General features: G+C 46.2%; 1 protein-coding gene across 1 annotated transcript in view; it reads right to left on the bottom strand.

Annotated features, from left to right (window-relative positions):
• EPG5 (ectopic P-granules 5 autophagy tethering factor) overlaps window positions 1–21,681 on the bottom strand; it is a 134,295-nt gene that overhangs the window by 88,591 nt on the left and 24,023 nt on the right. The window lies entirely within an intron of this gene.

The following is a 21,681-nucleotide window of genomic DNA, read 5'->3' as shown; positions in this document are numbered from 1 at the left end:
GGCAACACGGACTTTCAAATCCCTCCAAATGTTTTCTATGGAGTTGAGATCTGGACACTGGCTAGGCAACTCCAGAACCTTCATATGCTTCTTACAAAGCCACTCCTTCGTTGCCCTGGCTGTGTGCTTGGGATCATTATCATGCTGAAAGACCCATCCAGATTTCATCTTCAATGCCCTTGCTGATGGATACATAGCTCCATTTATTCTTTCATGTACCCGTGTACATATCAGTCGTCCTGGTCCCTTTGCAGAGAAACAGCGCCAAAGCATGATGTTGCCACCCCCATGCTTCACAGTAGGTATCATGTTCTTTGGATGCAACTCAGCATTCTGTCTCCTCAATACACAACGAGTTTTGTTTCTACCGAACAGTTCTACTTTGGTTTCATCACACCATATGACATTCTCCCAATGCTCTTCTAGATAATCCAAATGCTCTCTAGCAAACTTCAGATGGGCCCAGACATGTACTGGCTTAAGCAGGGGGACACGACTGGTACCGCAGGATCTGAGTCCCTGGCGACGTAGTGTGTTGCTGATGGTAGCCTTTATTACGGTGGTCCCAGCTCTATGCAGGTCATTCACTAGGTCCCCCCGTGTGGTTCTGGCATTTTTGCTCACCATTCTTGTGATCATTTTGACCCCACGGGGTGAGATCTTGCATGGAGCCGCAGATCGAGGGATATTATCAGTGGTCCTGTATGTCTTCCATTTTCTTATTATTGCTCCCACAGTTGATTTCATCACACCAAGCTGCTTGCCTATTGCAGATTCAGTCTCCCCAGCCTGGTGCAGGGCCACAGTTTTGTTTCTGGTGTCCTTCAACAGGTCTTTAGTCTTCACCATTGTGGAGTTTGGAGTGTGACTGTTTGAGGTTGTGGACAGGTGTCTTTTACACTGATAACAAGTTCAAACAGGTGTCATTACTACAGGTAATGAGTGGAGGACACAGGAGCCTCTTAAAGAAGAAGTTAGAGGTCTGTGAGAGCCAGAAATCTTGCATGTTTTTAAGTGACCAAATACTTATTTTCCACCATAATTTGCAAAATAAATTTTGCCAAATCAGACAAGGTGATTTTCTGGATTTCTTTGTGACTCTCATAGTTGTGGTCTACATACGATGTCAATTACAGGCCTCTCTCATCAAGTGGGAGAACTTGCACAATTGGTGGCTGACTAAATACTTTTTTCCCCACTGTATATTTCAGCAGTCTGAATTAATTTATCTTTAAATATGTTTTCTAGCATTTAAAATTTAACAAGTTTGCTGCACTTTCCTATTGATCAAGTTCCATTATTTAGGTGGGTGTCTCACAGTTACCACTTTAAACTCGTTTCCACTCCCCATATTTCACTTGTCCACAGGATATACTTTATAAGTGACACGTCATGTCATAACTCTCTGACATATACTCCATACAAAAAAAGCAGTCAGGTAGGTCCTTTTCCCCTCCTTCTCCTCCCCAGATATCTTCCCCTTATATTTGCATAAAATGTTTTGAATTATTTAATAGAATACTTGAATTTCTCTGTTTATGGATTGTAATGGATTACTTGTGTTTGTCCTATTAGTCTATGACTGATATTCCTCAGGTTGGAGGAAATGTCTCCGTACATTTATGTATGACCAAACATTATTTTGAACACTATCTCCCATATTGGTATGTTCCTTTATTTTTTTTTGTTGTTTAAATTGTAAATCTTTTGCACCTTTATTTACTGTACACTGATGAAGGTCATTATCTGACCGAAACGTCTGGATTTATGTACTACTTGTCTGACTGCATTAACAATTCGCTTCACTTCTTCAAAGTTGAGTGCCAAGTTTATTGATTATACTTTTCGGTTTGGGACTCTACTTGAGCACCTTAACTAGTTGTGCCACTTTTTATCACTATGCTGGCTTCTTCTTGGCCTGTTAAAGGGGTTGTCCGGGTTTTTCACATAATCTCAGTACATATCTGGGCTGCAGAATTATGACAATAAGCAATTTACTTTCTGTCATTAGTTTGCACGGTTTTCTAGATATTCTGAACAGAACGTCCAAGGGGGGGGGGTGTTATGGCATTGAAATGAGAACTAGTCGTAACCTCCTACTCTACTCCAAACATGCCCTCTATTTTTTAAACCAAAGATTTTTATTATATTCAAATGTCGTTATAATTACATTCAAGCACATCTTACAAATCATTTCCATTGCATATAGAGATTTACACGACATTCAATTTCCTCCCCGTCAAGAAGATAAACTAACCCCCAACCACCTCCCTCCTCCCTCCCCCCCCTTCCCAGCTGCAATACAGACTTTCTCAATGTGATTGTCTCCACTGTAACCACATGGCCCAGAGTTTTTCAAAGTGAACTTCCGTATGTCGCCTTCTATAAATTCTCTCCTCCAATCTAATTACATTATTCACACGAGTAACAAACTCCCCAACCGTTGGGGGTTCAGCATCGATCCATTTTTGAGCTATCAGCTTACGGGCAATATATAAGAGTTTTGCTATGATGGACTTATAGGCATTCCCCACCGACACCTCCTCCACATACCCCAACACACACGTTACCGGGTCCCTTCCTATAACACATCGGTATATCTTCTCAACAAGCCCTATAACCTCCTCCCAGTATGATGATAGTCGTGGACAAGACCAAAGCATATGAAGCATTCCCGCAGGTTCAAATCCACATCTTGGACATTCCGCGTTATCCCTCAAGCCCATTTTCCTCATAAGTTCTGGAGTCTTATATGTTCTATGTACAATATATAGTTGCGATATCCTACCTGGCTCACTCAAAGAGAGTTTAGGTATATACTCTAAAATAGACTCCCATGTGTCATCTACTATTTCCCCCACTTCTCTCTCCCATTTAGATTTTACTGTTAAGGGAGACCCAGCCAAGTAAGAATATAATAAGTCTCTATAGATGGTAGAAATAACACCTCTCGTACCCCCGGACGCACACACAAAATCCAATACCACATCCCTCTGTACCGTCATATTCATTATCTGTTTCTGCGCTTGAAATGCATGCCTGAGACCAAAATATCGAAATTCCCCACTACATGGGAGTCCAAACTCTTCTTTTAAAACAGTAAAAGACTTGATCTCAGACCCTTCCAATAGTTGCCACACATATTGCAAACCTCTCCTCTCCCAATCACTAAAGACCTTCAGTTTGTATAGTTCAGAAAGGTTCACATTATCCCAGATAGGTGTGTATGTCATCAATTCCTCAACTCTTCTAAGAATTTTGATATGCTGCCATATTTTGTGCATTAGTCCAAATGTGGGCATGTCCTTCCCTAATCTCCCGAAGTTTCCTGCTTCTAGACTCTGTACCAGTGTTCTCTTGTTGGTCATTTGGGCCAAAACTCTCCCCATAACGCTCAAATTCCCCTCTTCTCTCCAGCCCCTAAAGTGCTGCCCCTGTGTTGCTACAAAGTATATCCATGGATTTGGCGCCGCCAACCCACCCTCTTCCTTCCCCCTTTGCAGTATTTCCAATTTAATTTTTGCTTGCTTTTTCCCCCAAATCAATTCTAAAAATGGTGTTAATTTTGTAAAATTTTTTCTTTGGGATCCAAACCGGGGCATTATGGAGGACGTACATCAACTGAGGCATCATAATCATTTTAATTAAATTTGTCCTCCCCACTATTGACAGTACTAGCTTACACCATGCTGTCATCTTAACTTTAAAATTAACTAGTAATGGGTCCAAGTTTAGTTCGAGAAATCTAGACACAGGCATAGATACCCATATTCCGAGGTATTTAAATTCCTTAACTACTTTCAAGTGTCCAGCTATCCCCCCCTCATCTCGAACTCCCAGCTCTCTATCAACCCCCATGATACATGACTTGTCCCAATTAATTCTCAATCCGGAAAAGTGTCCAAATTTCCCTATAAGGTCCATGACCTCAGTCAGTGCTTTTCCGCCGTCTTTCAAGAACAGGAGTATATCGTCCGCGTATAGGGCGATCTTTTCCTCCAATTCCCCATATCTAAAGCCTTGTATTTCCTTGGAATTACGAATTTTAACCGCCAACGGTTCCATCGCTACAGCAAACAATAACGGCAACAATGGACATCCCTGGCGAGTTCCTCTGAACAACCCAAATGCCTCCGAAGTCTCCCCATTAATCCTAATAAATCCTTTGGGGTCTACATACAGTAACTTAACCCAGGAGATAAATCTATGCCCAAATCCCATGCATTTCAGTACTGCCCATAAATACTTCCACTCTACCCTATCAAATGCCTTTCGTGCATCCAACGAGACCACCACCCTTTCCCCCCTGTTATCTGCTGGGATTTGAATATTTAAAAAAAGTCTTCGCAGGTTAATGGCGGTGGATCTATTTTGTAAGAACCCTGATTGGTCTGGATGTATCAATTTTGGGACAACTCTAGACATTCTTATAGCCAACATTTTGGCTAGTATTTTAACATCTGATGTCAATAATGAGATTGGTCTATAGGATTCTACGGATGAGGCATCCTTCCCTTCCTTAGGAATCACCACGATTACAGCCTCCCTCATAGATCCTGGCAATACCCCTTTCTCCACTGCTACCTCAAATACATGCTTAAGTTTGGGTGCTACAATTCCTATTAACTCTTTGTACACTTCTCCTGGGATCCCGTCAGATCCAGGTGATCTGTCATTTGTTAATGATAGGATAGCCTTCTCTACCTCTTCCACAGTAAATAATTCTTCCAAGTTTTGTTTATCAATATCATCTAACTTAGGTAATTCTATCTCTTGTAAATATCTATCCATCTCCAGATCCGAGGCCCTCAATTCCGAAGTATACAGTTCTACATAGTATTCCTTAAAACAATCCAAAATCTCGGTAGTATCCTTATGGACTGCCCCATCTCTAGTGACAATTTTGTATATTTGTGAGGGTTGTTTCTGCGCTGTAGTAATCACTGATAATAAGTGTCCCACCTTTTCCCCCTCTTCATAGAACAATGCTTTTTGGAATGCCCTTTTCTTATCTATCCCCTGTAGGTACAACTTATTTACTTCCTCTTGTGCTTCTTTTAATGCGTTTTGGGTATCGGTATTAGGTCTAACTATCATTTCCTCCTCTGCTCTGCTGAGCCTATCTGCTGCCTCCTGATTTACTTGCCTCGTTCGTGTCTTCTGTCTCGAAATATCTCGTATGAATAATCCCCGCAAGTAAGCTTTCATGGTATCCCATACTATAAGTGGATCCGCAGTACCTTCGTTTAACTGAAAAAACTCAACAATATCATTTTTAATAGTTCCCATGTTTAAACATTTGAGCCATTCCGGGTGAATTGTCCCCCCTGCTCTCTTCCCTTTCCCTATTCCCACTCTCAGACTAACCACAACTGCCCTGTGATCGGAGATAAGTCTCTGTAAGTATTCCACCGTCCCAACCATTCTGTCCATGCCCCTATTACCCAGTGCTAAGTCTATTCGTGATAAAGTGTGATACGAGGTCGAATAACACGAAAAGCATTTTTTCCCCTCATTACGTACTCTCCATAAGTCTATCATATCCATTTCGCTAACATATATCCCAAATGGAGTCATCTTGTCTTTCCTAGAGCAATTTCCCGCAGTACCCGCCCGGTCCCAAAACTCATTCATAACATTATTAACGTCTCCTAATATTAGCACTGGACAATCCCCTCTCCCCCCAATCCATTCAAAGATCTCCTGCAGTTTCTTTTTCGAATATGGGGGTGGAATATAGAGGGCCACCACAATTATGCATATTCCAGAAATTCGACAGTGCAAAGAGACAAACTGTCCGTCTTTATCTATGCAAGAATCAATTTCTTCATAATGAGTACTATAGTGTATCAGTACAGATGCTCCCCTTGCGTAAGCCGAGTACATAGAGTGATAGGCCCGAGCGATCCATTTTTTCCCCCCCAACCAGTTTTCCTTTCCTTTAATTAAGTGGGTTTCCAATAAACATGTGATAGCTGGACTATGCCTCCTAATTTCTGCCATAACTGCCGCTCTTTTATTTGGATCAGACACTCCCCGTATGTTCCAACTTAGGATTTTTGCATCACCACTCATTATGTCCTAAAGATATAAAATGTAACCAAGCTCCTATGGTCACTATATTATATTGCAGTATATGAACTACCCCATAACAAGGCCCTCCCTGTCTCCCTCCATTCCCCCCTCCCTCCCCTCTATCCCAATCTAGCTGATTCTCTCTTTCCAACGAGAGAGGGTACAGCCAGCACCCAGTTATTGCAAACCCATACAAAGCCACTGAATCTCCTCCGCTCCTTTGGCGTCCGTCGCTCCCACCATCAAAAACAAGAATGCTCAACAGTACTCATCAGGCCGCATAACATTTTCAAACAAGGATATTGCAATAATAATCAAAAACGTCCGGGGATCAATACCCCTAAAAAATAGTTCTGAAAAAACCAGGTACCTCGGGGCACCACATCAAAAAGAGAAAAGGATATATGTCCGAGAGTCTCTACTTCATCCTTCTCCGTCTCTCTCTGCTCCCAGCTTGGAGCGATTGTTCTCCATCCATTTGACGGCTTCTTCTGGGGTCGGGAAGAACTGAACAGACCCCAACACTGCAACTCTCAGTTTGGCAGGATACATCATAGAATACTTCACTCCCAGCGCTCTCATTCCTCTCTTGACCTCGCCGAATTTCATCCGCATTTTCTGGACCTCTGCTGAATAGTCCGGATATATTTCTATACGGCTTCCATTAAACGTGAGGTCCTGCAGCTTCCTGGCTTCCCGGAGGATAGTCTCTCTGTCCCTGCAATTTAGTATCCTAGCCAGCATAGTACGGGGAGCACTACCCGGTGGGAGGGGTCGTAGGGGGACACGGTGCGCTCTCTCCACTGCGAACACCCTGGAGAGCGTGTCTCTGCCGATCTTGGATAAGATCCATTGCTCAATAAAGTCGGTGGGGTCGCTGCCCTCTGCTTTTTCCGGAAAGCCCACAAATCTAAGGTTGTTCCTCCTTGATCTATTTTCTAAGTCGTCCTGTTTTAAGTGCACTTCTGATATCTTTTGAGCATGCTGAGTCTGAGTTTTCTGCATTTTGTTTACAGAGTCTTCAGTGGTGCTAACCCTCTCTTCCACAGCACCCATCCTAGTATCAGCCTTGTTCAGTGCCTCCTTAATGCCAGTGATTTCTTCTTTAATGTTATCAACCCGACTATTCAATCTAGTCAGTGTCCTTTTGCAAAACGACACCACCATAAAGACATCTTTCAGGGTCGGCTCTCTCTCAGGGGTCTCATCATCAGCTCCACTGTCTTCCTCCTCAGACATACACTCAGGGCCAAAAACATGCCCTCTATAGCAACAACCCCACCCTCCATAGCTACAGGCCCTCCCCGTTCACATGAAGAAGCCCTCATCGCACAGTAAGGAATTCTTCCCCTCCAGCAGCCTCAGTGCAGAGAGCAGAGAGCTGCTCCTCCCCCAGACACACACTGAACAGTTATCTATGGAAAGTGAAACTAGTGAGGAGGAGGGAAAATCATCCTGTATTCTGGGCCACTCCATGATTACAATACATAACTCATTATCAGTAATTCCTTCCCTCACTGTCCCAGGCTGCTGGCAGCAGTGAGAACAGACTGTGTGATGGCCAATGATGGGTGTCTGCAGCTTCTAATCTGCACAGGGGATGGCAGTCACTGATGTAATCTGTTGTGTGACAAAGCCTCTGCTGTGTGAATGAGACAGCTCTGTGTCACTGATGTCTTCACACAGCAACAGATTTGGTGCAGTGTATGTGCGAAGCTCCACCAAACTCCCAGCAAGCTCCAGTGACCAGCACCACCCACTGCCCACTCATTGGCTGGCAGTAAACTGCACCAGCACTCATCTTTATCATTATTTCAGCATTGGAAAGAACACAGCAGTGATCCTGTATTTCTGAAAGCAGCACAATATATACATACATACACCCCCCCAACACTTCACACTGTTACAGCTGCTGATTGGACAAGCTGCTCCCATCAGTATTTGTGTCATTAGAGACACAGTGCTCACACATACACTGCACCAAATCTGCTGCTGTGTGAAGACATCAGTGACACAGAGCTGTCTCATTCACACAGCAGAGGCTTTGTCACACAACAGATTACATCAGTGACTGCCATCCCCTGTGCAGAACAGAAGCTGCAGACCCCCATCACTGGCCATCAGTCTGTTCTCACTGCTGACAGCAGCCTGGGACAGTGAGGGAAGGAATTACTGATAATGAGTTATGTATTGTAATCATGGAGTGGCCCAGAATACAGGACGATTTTCCCTTCTCACTAGTTTCACTTTCCATAGATAACTGTTCAGTGTGTGTCTGGGGGAGGAGCAGCTCTCTGCTCTCTGCACTGAGGCTGCTGGAGGGGAAGAATTCGTTACTGTGTGAGGAGGGATAGGCTTCTTTATGTGGACAGGGAGGGCCTGTAGCTATGGAGGGTGGGGTTGTTGCTATAAAGGGCATGTTTGGAGTAGAGTAGGAGGTTACGACTAGTTCTCATTTCAATGCCATAACACCCCCCCCCTTGGACGTTCTGTTCAGAATATCTAGAAAACCGTGCAAACTAGTGACAGAAAGTAAATTACTTATTGTCATAATTCTGCAGCCCAGATATGTACTGATATTATGTGAAAAGCCCGGACAACCCCTTTAAGGCCTCCAGAACCATCAGCAACAAGTTTTCCTATGCATGACGGGGCACTCTGTTATGAATGAGTCACCGTAGGAGGCAAAAACAGAAATACTAGCTAAGTCCTGAAAACCAGAGAAGTTGGCAGCTATCGGATTGCAGACCCCTGAACCTATCAACAACAACTAGCAGTAGCCGTGGGGGGTTCCTACGGTGCCCTAGACCCCTCGAACACAGCCGGAGAACTACATAGCCTAAAGACAGAAAGGGAAATCTAAACTGCCCCAGAGCATACCCCAAAGCAATAGGCAGCCCCCAACATATAATGAGGGCGAAGCAAGATGAAAAAACACTCACACAGATAGAAAGATAGGCTGAGCAAATGATGGGGCCCAAGCTAACTAGATAGGACAGGATAGAAAAGCTGCTGTCTGTAATCCGCCAAAACCCTATCAAAACAAGAGCCAACAGCTGATAGGGAAAAAACCCCTGAAGACGCTAGGCTTCAAAAAGACTATATCAGTACTCAGGTATTTTCTGAAGACAGAGCAAAAAGGAATTCAGCTCACCCCAGCAGGGAATGGCAGAAATCAAGGAAAACAATGCAAAACAAAACCAAAACACAAATTCAAATAGTAGCGCAGAAAACTTAGCTTTTGAGGAGCAGAAATCAGACTGGTCTCCTAGAATCCCTCAGAGAGATCACCAGCAAGGCAGAAGGGCGTCGGTTGCCTTATATCCAGTCAGTAATTCCCGTCACCCAGTCATCATCATCCTGTCCAGGTACTTGGCAATCAGCCTCACTACCTTCCTTCACCAGAAGAGGGAGTTCATCAGACCGCAATGGTGAAGGGGAAAATGAACTCACAACAGTACCTCCCCCTTGAGGAGGGGTCACCGAACCCTCATCCACGCCACCAGGGTGATCAGGGTGAGCCCGATGAAAGGCACGCACCAATCATTTGGCATGAATATCAGAGGCAGAGACCCAGGAATTATCCTCCTGACCATATCCCTTCCACTTAACCAAATACTGGAGTCTCCGTCTAGCCAAACGGGATTCCACTATCTTCTCTACCTCATATTCCATGTTACCTTCAACCAATACAGGGTCCGGAGGTGCCACCCCAGGAACTACTGGTTCAACAAACCTCTTCAACAAGAACTTATGAAACACATTATGGATTTTAAATGTAACAGGAAGAGCCAAACGAAAAGAGACCGGATTAATAATCTCCAAAATCTTGTAAGGTCCAATAAATCTAGGTTTAAACTTAGGAGAAGCCACCTTCATAGCGATATTTTTTGATGATAACCAAGCCATATCACCAACCTTAAACTGGGGACCAATGGTCCTATGTCGGTTGGAAAACCGCTGGGCCTTTTCCTGGGAGAGAGATAACTTATCCACCACTTGGTCCCAGATCTGGTGCATTCTCTCCACCACAGTGTCAACACCTGGGCAGGCAGAAGGCTTCACCTGCCCTGAAGAAAATCGAGGATGAAACCCAAAGTTACAAAAAAAGGTGACATCAACGTGGCAGAACTAGCTCTATTATTTAAAGCAAATTCGGCCAAGGGCAAAAATGAAACCCAATCATCCTGATCAGCTGAAATAAAACATCTCAAATACGACTCCAAGGTCTGGTTTGTTCTCTCCGTCTGCCCATTGGTCTGAGGGTGAAAAGCAGAGGAGAAGGACAACTGAATTCTCAGCTTGGAACAGAAAGTCCTCCAAAATCTAGACACAAACTGAACTCCTCTGTCAGATACAATGTTCTCAGGAATCCCGTGCAAGCGAACCACCTGTTGCAAAAACAGGGGCCCCAACTCAGAGGAAGATGGCAACTTAGGGAGTGGTACAAGATGAACCATCTTAGAGAACCTATCACAAATCACCCAAATAACAGTCATTCTCTGAGAGACAGGCATATCAGAGATGAAATCCATTGAAATATGGGTCCATGGCCTCCTGGGAACCGGCAAAGGCATCGACAACCCACTAGAGTGAGAACAAGGTTTAGAACGGGAGCAAGTCCCACAGGACTGCACAAAATTCCCGACATCACGAGACAAGGCGGGCCACCAAAAAACCGACTCACCAGATCTCTAGTACCAAAAATACCTGGATGACAGCCAATGCAGAGCAATGAACTTCAGACATCACTCTCTTCTTCTACTGGTCAGGAACATACAACTTTCCACTGGGACAACGCTCAGGTTTGTCCTCCTGGAACTCTTCCAGAGCACGTCTCAAATCGGGCGAGATGGCAGAAAGAACTACCCCTTCGCCTAAGATGGTAGCAGGCTTGGTCACCACAGGAGAATCAGCAAAGAAGCTCCTAGAGAGAGCATCAGCCTTGACATTCTTAGTGCCAGGAAGAAAAGAGACCACAAAATCAAAACGTGTAAAAAACAAGACCCACCTAGCCTGTCTAGGGTTCAAGCGTTTGGCCGACTCCAGGTAAATCAAATTCTTGTGGTCAGTGAGGACCACGACTTGATGTTTAGCGCCCTCCAACCAATGTCTCCACTCCTCAAATGCCCATTTCATAGCTAACAGTTCCCGATTCCCCACATCATAGTTACGTTCAGATGGAGAGAACTTTCGGGAAAAGAAAGCACAGGGATTCATTTTAGATGTTACAGGATCCTTTTGGGACAAAACAGCTCCTGCACCAATCTCAGAAGCGTCCACCTCTACCTGGAACAGGAGTGAGACATCAGGTTGCAGCAAAACCGGGGCAGAAGTGAATCTTCGCTTCAGCTCCTGAAAGGAAGAAACAGCCTCCGGAGACCAATTCAACACATTAGCACCCTTCTTAGTCAGATCAGTCAATGGCTTAGCAATACTAGAAAATTTTGCTATAAATTTCCGATAAAAATTAGCAAAACCCAAAAACTTCTGGAGGGCCTTCAAAGAAGTGGGCTGAACCCAATCATAAATGGCCTGTACCTGGCCGGATCCATTTCAATAGTTGACGGAGACAAAATAAATCCCAAAAAAGAAATCCTCTGTACCCCAAAAAGGCACTTCGATCCCTTGACATACAGGGAATTCTCCCTCAAGATCCGGAACACAGTCCGAACATGTTCCACATGAGAATCCCAATCCTTGGAGAAGATCAAAATATCATCCAGATAGATAATCAAAAATTTATCCACAAAGTCTCGGAAAATATCGTTCATGAAGCACTGGAAGATAGAAAGGGCATTAGTGAGCCCAAAAGGCATCACCAGGTACTCAAAATGTCCCTCCGGAGTATTAAACGCCGTCTTCCATTCATCCCCATGCTTAATGCGGATAAGATTATACGCCCCCCTGAGGTCAAGCTTGGTAAACCAGCAAGCACCTTTAACTCTGGAGAATAGATCCGAAATCAGGGGTAACGGATACTGATACTGAGGCAATACTGTCACTGAAAAAGACCTGGGTGTATGGGTGGACGACAAACTCACATTTAGTGGCCAGTGTCAGGCAGCTGCTGCAAAGGCAAATAAAATAATGGGATGCATTAAAAGAGGCATAGATGCTCATGAGGAGAACATAATTTTACCTCTATATAAGTCACTAGTGCGACCACACTTAGAATACTGTGTACAGTTCTGGTCTCCGGTGTATAAGAAAGACATAGCTGAACTGGAGAGGGTGCAGAGAAGAGCGACCAAGGTTATTAGGGAACTGGGGGGTCTACAATACCAAGACAGGTTATTACACTGGGGGTTATTTGGTTTGGAAAATCGAAGGCTTAGGGGTGATCTTATTACAATGTATAAATATATGCGGGGACAATACAAAGACCTTTCTAATGATCTTTTTACTCTTAGACCTGTGACGGGGACAAGGGGGCATCCTCTACGTCTGGAGGAAAGAAGGTTTAAGCATACTCACAGACGCGGATTCTTTACTGTGAGAGCAGTGAGACTATGGAACTCTCGGCCATATGATGTGGTAATGAGTGATTCCCTACTAGAGTTTAAGAAGAGCCTGGATGTCTTTCTTGAAAAACAGGATTTTTAGTTGCTTACCGTAAAATCTGTTTCTCTGAGCCTTCATTGGGGGACACAGGAAACCATGGGGTGTATGCTGCTGCCACTAGGAGGCTGACACTATGCAGAAAAAAAGTTAGCTCCTGCTCCGCAGTGTACACCCTACCGACAGGAAGTAGGATGTTCAGTTAGTGAGCAAGCAGTAGGAGATGTAATCTGTAGATGAGATAAAAACACAAATCCACACTGTAACAATATTATGCAGTAACCGAGCTGTTAAACTTGGGAGGGCGCTGTGTCCCCCAATGAAGGCTCAGAGAAACAGATTTTACGGTAAGCAACTAAAAATCCTGCTTTCTCTATCGCTTCATTGGGGGACACAGGAAACCATGGGACGTCCCAAAGCAGTCCCCAAGGGGAGGGAACAGCAAACAACTCCAATCAGGACGAGGAAGTCACCCTCGTCCCCTGCAAGGTCACCTGCGAGGTCTTTTACCCCGACCGGCACTTGCCGAAGCTAGGCATGCGCTCTGAAGAAAACCTCAGGGACCTGTGGAGGACATATCGTTGCACTGCAAGGGTGCCAGACGAAGGCCCAAAGAGTACCGTCAGGAGAACACACACTGCCCGGGCAGAGTGCATCATACTCAAAAGAACGCAGTCCTTTCTGAGCCGGCAACCCTACTAATGCCGACCAGATTCCGCGAGCAGACGCTGACCTGGAGGCCAGAGGACCTGTACACTTCAAGCCGGAGCTTGATAAGTACAGTTGCGGTGGCAAGGTAGCCTGATGCGAGAGCGTCACAAAGTAAAAGTTCGAGGCGGACGAAAGAAAGGGAATTCAGAATAATGGTGAGTGGACCCTTGATCCACAGGAAGTGCACCACGGCTGCTACAGGCTCTGTGAGACCCCAAGGGTGGTTGAGAGTCTGAAAGGACAGGCTACCAACTGGAAGGAAAAGGAACCCGTCTGTTGCAAACGCAGATATCGCCAAAGTCCTGAAGAAATCAGGACCTGGATAAGAGCTTCATGGAACAAGGGAAAATCATGCGATTCACAGGAGGCAAATGCTAAACGAAGAAAATTTCTTCCTGAGAAAAACAAGTATGGACTCAAACCTAGATCCCCAAAGTCACGCTGAGGAAAAAAGCGCTGAAGAATGACAAGGTTTAGCCTGAGGAAGGAGAGCGCTTGTCCTTCCGGTGACCTCTTCAATGATTTGGCCTATTGGAGACACATGGAAAGAACGGAAAGTTGGTGAGGCACTTCTTTGGGGATAATTTCGCTCTTGAAACCAAAAGCCAAATGGAACCTTAGATAGGAACGATAGGCGAAAACCCATGTCTCCAAATCTTCCGACTGGTGTCCAGAAAGAATGCTCTGATGAGCAAGCTAGCTACGCGGCTACAGAATTTTGCCAACTACTGTGTGAATTTGCCGTTGGCATCCCTGAGGGATGCACTTCTGGGAGAGGAAGGACCATAGTGGTGGAAAACTTGGAACCGGAGGGTTCGCAGCCGCAGAAGTAGTCCAATTTTGCGAAGCACTCGGGAGAAAAGAGATATACCGAGGCGCATCCTTGTTTGGAAACGGCTGAAGTCCGTTCTGTGAGAAAATGACAGGACCTGAGAGCAGGCCACTGGGAACCTGCTAAAGAGTCGAACACTGGAAACGTACTGAATGGCACCTGGGAATAACCTGGATCTCATCGTCGCGATGTAGGCTCAGAATGGCTATGAAGAGACAACAGATTGCTCGACTAGGCAGGTAGAACAAAGGCTACTGGATTACTTTGAGATCAAAGGGAAGATAAACACATCATTCAGGGATGAGGGTGGATATGGAAAAAAATAGTCCAGCCGGACTTAGAAAAGAGATTAGTCGAGCAAGGAAAGTCCATTGCATGGACTATGTCAACTGTAAGGAAAGTTGGCTGCAGGTAGATAAAATCGACCCCAGAGGACAACTAGGCTGACAAAAGGCAGTTCAATCCGTATGACGATGTAAACGACCAAATCCATCCTGGACCCTCTGGAGCAGGTAGGGGATTGCGGTGAGTAGACCCGCTTACCTAAGTCTAAGACAACACGCCCGAGGATAACAGGGAAAAGATACAATTCTAGCTGAAGGAAGAAACGCGTTATCACCAGACTCATCCTTGGATCCCAGACTGAAGCAGTTTTCTACCCTGGTCGATGCTTGCGCAGAATCAGATCCCACTCTTGTCTGAGGTGGGATACATTTTCCAGTCACGGTCAGAAGTTACATGTCTGAGCTGCTGGAGGCTTTACCCGGCGTCTGTAAGAAAGAATAAGTTAGTTCCGACAGATAAGGAGCTTAGGCATTGTGGTAGCTCGAAGGCCCTTAGGACAGACTAGAACTTATAAACTACTATTGGCCAAACATTAAAGATAGACGTAACACCTGCAGTAAAGATAGCCTGCGGACAGTACTGTAAACTGATCAGAAGGTGTGGCAAAAACTCCTGTGAGGCAACTCGCACATAGGGTCCAGAGCATGCCGCAGTAAAACCGCGACCATCCGTACCTGACACGAGAGTGTCTGACCCACCTGAGGGTGGAGAATCAAGTTATTTTGCTACCGAGATCCGCTCTGTGGTACAGAGATCCGCTCCGTTTGGACATGGTAGTGCTTACGTTTAACTGTTAACAAACCACAGATGTTATTAACAATGATGCATCTGAAAGGTGTGTTTGACTCACCTGGACGTGGCCTGTAACCGCAGCTGCAGCCCGTCAGGAGCAATAAATGCCGGCACCTCACCACGAGTGGTGGTTAGACGGGAGCTTAGGCAAAAGCTGCAAAAGACCCAGATGAACGCGAAAGAGGACGCTCCTGACTCACCTGAAATGGGACAGTAGAGCCGGACCGGTGTAGTAGATGGACCTCGGGTACGTTTGAGTCACCAGAAAGACGGCATGTATTGACTAAACATGTCTGGTAGAGGCCTATCCAAGTGCTCGATAAGAGATATAATACTGCTGCAATAGAGCACGAGGAACCTGAAGGCGAGAGCATCTAACTCACCTGAATACGGTACAGCACACCAGTACCACTGAAGCAGTCAACCCCAGACACGTCTCCACAGTAATACGGCCATTTGAACTACTGTACCTGGAAGGTGGTGCTTCTGAAGCCTGTATAGCGGATATAGCACAGCTGCCATCGGCTCTAAGTATCCTGTGAACAAGTCAGCGTGGAGAGAACCCGGAGAAGGGAATAGGAGACAGCCATTTCTGTGTTGCAGTGCAGTCGAGGTCTGGATACCTGATGACATTAGGTAGAATAACGGCTTCTGTGTTGCAGTCTAGGTCTGAATACCTGACGGCATTAGGCAGAATAACGGCTTCTGTGTTGCAGTCTAGGTCTGGATACCTGACGGCATTAGGTAGAATAACGGCTTCTGTGTTGCGGTCTAGGTCTGAATACCTGACGGCATTAGGCAGAATAACGGCTTCTGTGTTGCGGTCAAGGACTGGGTACCTGACGGCATTAGGTAGAATACCGGCTTCTGTGTTGCAGTCTAGGTCTTAATACCTGACGGCATTAGGCAGAATAACGGCTTCTGTGTTGCGGTCTAGGTCTGGATACCTGACGGCATTAGGTAGAATAACGGCTTCTGTGTTGCAGTCTAGGTCTGAATACCTGACGGCATTAGGCAAAATAACGGCTTCTGTGTTGCGGTCTAGGTCTGGATACCTGACGGCATTAGGCAGAATAACGGCTTCTGTGTAGCGGTCTAGGTCTGAATACCTGACGGCATTAGGCAGAATAACGGCTTCTGTGTTGCAGTCTAGGTCTGAATACCTGACGGCATTAGGCAGAATAACGGCTTCTGTGTTGCAGTCTAGGTCTGAATACCTGACGGCATTAGGCAAAATAACGGCTTCTGTGTTGCGGTCTAGGTCTGGATACCTGACGGCATTAGGCAGAATAACGGCTTCTGTGTAGCGGTCTAGGTCTGAATACCTGACGGCATTAGGCAGAATAACGGCTTCTGTGTTGCAGTCTAGGTCTGAATACCTGACGGCATTAGGCAGAATAACGGCTTCTGTGTTGCAGTCTAGGTCTGGATACCTGACGGCATTAGGTAGAATAACGGCTTCTGTGTTGCGGTCTAGGTCTGAATACCTGACGGCATTAGGCAGAATAACGGCTTCTGTGTTGCAGTCTAGGTCTGAATACCTGACGGCATTAGGTAGAATAACGGCTTCTGTGTTGCGGTCTAGGTCTGAATACCTGACGGCATTAGGCAGAATAACGGCTTCACGTGTAGTAAGCCGTACTACTATGAAGACTGTAGTAAAGTAGATTCTGACCAGTCAATTCTTCTGACGGTAGAACATTAGGCCTGGGATCAGAAAGAGACTAACTGCACTCTCTGTTGTGTGCTATGGTTCCAACCTCTGGACCTGCGAGCTGTGGTCAGCTTCTTTATCCACTAAACCACAGTAGACAATTGCCAGGTAGCACGAACTTCTATCCAGCTGGAAGGCTGGCCCAAACACTGCAGACGCGAAGAGATAGAAGCCGCACATTATTCTGCTTAGAGCAGTATGAAGCCAGCGTCCGGAGGGGGCTGCAGAAAAAAGGAAGGGCGAGTGCTTGTGAGCAGTAGATATGGGAGCAGATGCTATGCCAGGGCTCCGCACCTTTATGTGTGAAGCAATGGTTGAGTGTTGCTCTGCTGAATTCAAGGCACATATCTGCAATGGCCGAAAACACAACAGCCGTGTGACAAAATCAGATCTCCGATGAAGAAAACGTGCGAGTGAAACCCCCTACCAGGCCAACGCCATTCGGCAAATACAGAAGACAGCAGCGTGGCTCTACAAAGCTCTGTGTGCTATGACACCAGACATACTGATGCACTAGAGGCTGTGCGGCAGAAGATTACAATTACGCCAGGAAAATACACGACTCTAGAGTACTATTACATCAGTGACTGTACAGTTCAAGAGTACAATTACTTCAGAGACTGCACGGCTCCAGAAAACCATTACATTAGTGACTGTACTGCTCCAGGGACTGTACGACTAGCGCATTTCACATGAGACGCAATAGCTAAGATGGATCCTCTGCTCCATCACTGGACCTGCGGAAAGTGTGGCCCTGCTTAATTTTACTATGAGGGGCTTATACTCCGCAATGTCCCTGATTCGGCTGAGGGGAGATAGGCAGGAAACAGCTGGTCCTGTCCGGTGAAGGCACTAACCGTGACCCACGCTGGGAGAATACAACCGCTGTGGTGGATGCCGACGCAGGGAGGATGCCGAGGTCCAGGAAGACATATCTCATTATGCAAGTGAGAGAAGAGGAGCAAAACTGAGCGGTGACGAGGACCGCGCTACCCGCAGGCAGGACAGAGTCATTACCGGTGTGATCACACCAATATGGCCGCTCAGGGCCCCCACCTACCCACCTTAGACAAGGGCACGCTGTGCACAACTCCACTCTGCACAGCCCGAACGGGGGCGGAGCCAACCGTCAGCTCTTGAGACAGAAAGATGGCGGCGAAGGATATTCTCTCTGCGCCGCAAGGGAGGCCGGACGGAGGGCGGAGCTTCCGCTGGGTGCAGGGAGCGGCTGAGGGAAGACGGGCAGGAAAAACGCCCGCCCGAAACAAGAGGACGGGGGAGCGGGGCTACCGAGGACTAGGCCGCAATTGAAGCCAGGGCCTAGATTAGACCCAGGAGACCGCCGACGAAGGGGGGGCGGCGCAGAGGCCCGAAAAATTCTGGAGTTATCACCTGGATCCTAACAGAAAGGTAGTCGGGTGCGGGGGGAAGCGGTGGGGCGGGAGACCCGCGCTAAGGAGAGCAGGCTGCTGCCCACCTTCGCTTATTCTGCAGAATAGGGTACCAGCTGGGGGAAGCCTGAAACACACAGCACTCGGCGAGCGGTGGTGAGGGCTTTGCCGACCTCGGCAGGGAATGAGCTCCCCACATGTGCAGCGGGAGAGGGGAGGACTCGGCCCGATATAAGCCGGGCCTAGACTACTGGAACCTAGGGGGATTTCCTCTTCTTTACCTATCTTCTTACGTTTACCTCTTCTCCCTGTGGTGTCAGACGTCCGGAAACATGTTGCAGGACGTCACATCTCATCCAACTAACAGGCTCTGGTGGGCGAGTAGTTGGGAGACGAAGGGCCAGGACCAGGTCTGGATCACCTAAGCACGCTTCTGTGCTAGGGGTTTGGGTCCTGCCGGCTAGACGTATGAGGATACGGGGTGGCAGTACACGCCGTACTCATAGTCTCTTTGTGGGAGTACAGTTGTGACCTTTCACACTGTATCCCCCTGGTACCTGAAAAGAAACGACGCACATTGAGGTAGATAAGGGTCTAATGAAAGACCCGTGTCCACCTCCTACTGACACTAAGCTAAACTGAACATCCTACTTCCTGTCGGTAGGGTGTACACTGCGGAGGAGGAGCTAACTTTTTTTCTGCATAGTGTCAGCCTCCTAGTGGCAGCAGCATACACCCCATGGTTTCCTGTGTCCCCCAATGAAGAGATAGAGAAAGTGTAATATTACAGGGTATATACACTAGTTTCCTTAATATTGCGTTGATCCAGGGAGCTAGTCTGATTGCCGTATGTGGAGTCGGGAAGGAATTTTTTTCCCCAATGTGAAGCTTACTGATTGCCACATGGGTTTTTTTTGCCTTCCTCTGGACCAACATGTTAGTGCAAGTTAGGATAGGATATGGGTTGAACTAGATGGACTTAAAGTCTTCCTTCAACCTTAATAACTATGTTACTATGAAATCGCGCAAAAAACACGCGGAAATAAAACGTGCGTTTTCTGGGAAGGAGTCCGGTTTTGAAGCAGAAATTTTCTGCATACATGGGCACATAGCCTCAAGACGCCCATCTCCACATCCACATTTTTCCAGCATACCACAAGTTTCTCTGTTTTACAGTCTATTAGTCCCACTTCCAAATTGTTACTGTCCCTTTTGGGTCAGCCACAGTCCCCCAGGGTATTTATGAAGGTCACTGTCTTTTCATATGTCAGGGGAATAGTAGCCATTCCCTACTTGGATGACATGCTTATCAAGGCTCCCTTTTACTCAGAGAACCTCGAGAGTCTGCAGATCACACTGGACACTTTCTCGATTCGGATGGATTGTCAACAAATCAATGTAATCTCTGATACGAGCTCAGCGCCTATTCTTTCAGGTAAAACTCTTCGACATTTTTCAAGTGAAAGTTTTTATTATAAACTCTTCAGACCGGCTTCCAATCTCTGAGCCGCCCTTCGCCCTTTCCCCTCCACATATGAATGAGCATCCTGTGCATGATGTGGCTGCCATCAAGGTGATCCCACTTGCTCAGTTTCATATCGACCCTCTCTCTCATTGGGGCAAGAATGTTTTCTCCCTAGGTCGCCTAATCCATCGTCCTCCCCTCTGCATCAGGCAGTCCCTGATCTGGTTTCGGAACTCTCCCCTCATTCTTCTTGGTCATTCCTTCCGATTCAATGGCAAACTGTCTTGATAGAAGCCAGCCTTCTCGGTTGGAGAGAAGTCTTTCAGAAGTTTATGGTGTGGGGTCAAGGAGAATTTACGAAGCCCTATTTTCTATTTTCAATCATTGTGCTGGAACTCACAGCCGTTCTTCTGCCCCTTATCTATTGGCAGGACCGACTGTAAGGTCTCCTATTCAGTATTCAGTCTGATAACACAGACTTACATTAGCCATCAAGCCGGGATTCAGAGTTGATTTGACCATGGCAAAGGTCTCACAGATTCTCACCTAGGTGGAATAAAGAATTCCGGCAATTTCAGCAGTCCACAAACCAGGAGTGAACATTTGGGCTGTGGATTTTCTACTCTGAGAGGGAATAACCCCCCGGGAGAGTGGTCCCTGCATCCGACCATCTTTGACCAGATCTGTCTATGGTGGGGCATTCAAGACGTTGATGTGACAGCATCCAGACACAACCACAAATTCTTGGGTTCGTGTCCCGATCTCACGACCCATTAGTGGTCGTCTCCAATGCTCTTGCGATTTCATGGTCCTGATTATCCCTTACTGATGATGACAAGCAGCCCTGCAGGGGAGTTTAGGGTCACTCCACCAGAGCAGCAACCACTTTAATGGTTATGATAAGAATAACCCTTTAATACTTTTTGCTGATATTTTCATATATATACAGTGCCTACAAGTAGTATTCAACCCCCTGCAGATTTAGCAGGTTTACACATTCGGAATTAACTTGGCATTGTGACATTTGGACTGTAGATCAGCCTGGAAGTGTGAAATGCACTGCAACAAAAAAGAATGTTATTTCTTTGTTTAATTTTTTTTTAAATTGTGAAAAGTTTATTCAGAGGGTCATTTATTATTCAACCCCTCAAACCACCAGAATTCTGTTTGGTTCCCCTAAAGTATTAAGAAGTATTTCAGGCACAAAGAACAAAGAGCTTCACATGTTTGGATTAATTATCTCTTTTTCCAGCCTTTTCTGACTATTTAAGACCCTCCCCAAACTTGTGAACAGCACTCATACATGGTCAACATGGGAAAGATAAAGGAGCATTCCAAGGCCATCAGAGACAAGATCGTGGAGGGTCACAAGGCTGGCAAGGGGTACAAAACCCTTTCCAAGGAGTTGGGCCTACCTGTCTCCACTGTTGGGAGCATCATCCGGAAGTGGAAGGCTTATGGAACTACTGTTAGCCTTCCACGGCCTGGACAGCCTTTGAAAGTTTCCTCCCGTGCCGAGGCCAGGCTTGTCCGAAGAGTCAAGGCTAACCCAAGGACAACAAGGAAGGAGCTCCGGGAAGATCTCATGGCAGTGGGGACATTGGTTTCAGTTAATACCATAAGTAACGTACTCCACCACAATGGTCTCCGTTCCAGACGAGCCCGTAAGGTACCTTTACTTTCAAAGCGTCATGTCAAGGCTCGTCTACAGTTTGCTCATGATCACTTGGAGGACTCTGAGACAGACTGGTTCAAGGTTCTCTGGTCTGATGAGACCAAGATCGAGATCTTTGGT

Source organism: Dendrobates tinctorius, unplaced genomic scaffold (assembly GCF_039654945.1).
Source record: "Dendrobates tinctorius isolate UK_male_01 unplaced genomic scaffold, ASM3965494v1 ptg000113l, whole genome shotgun sequence".
Classification (NCBI taxonomy): Eukaryota; Metazoa; Chordata; class Amphibia; order Anura; family Dendrobatidae; genus Dendrobates; species Dendrobates tinctorius.
Note: the sequence above shows the minus strand (reverse complement) of the source record. Positions and strands in the feature narration are given on the sequence as shown.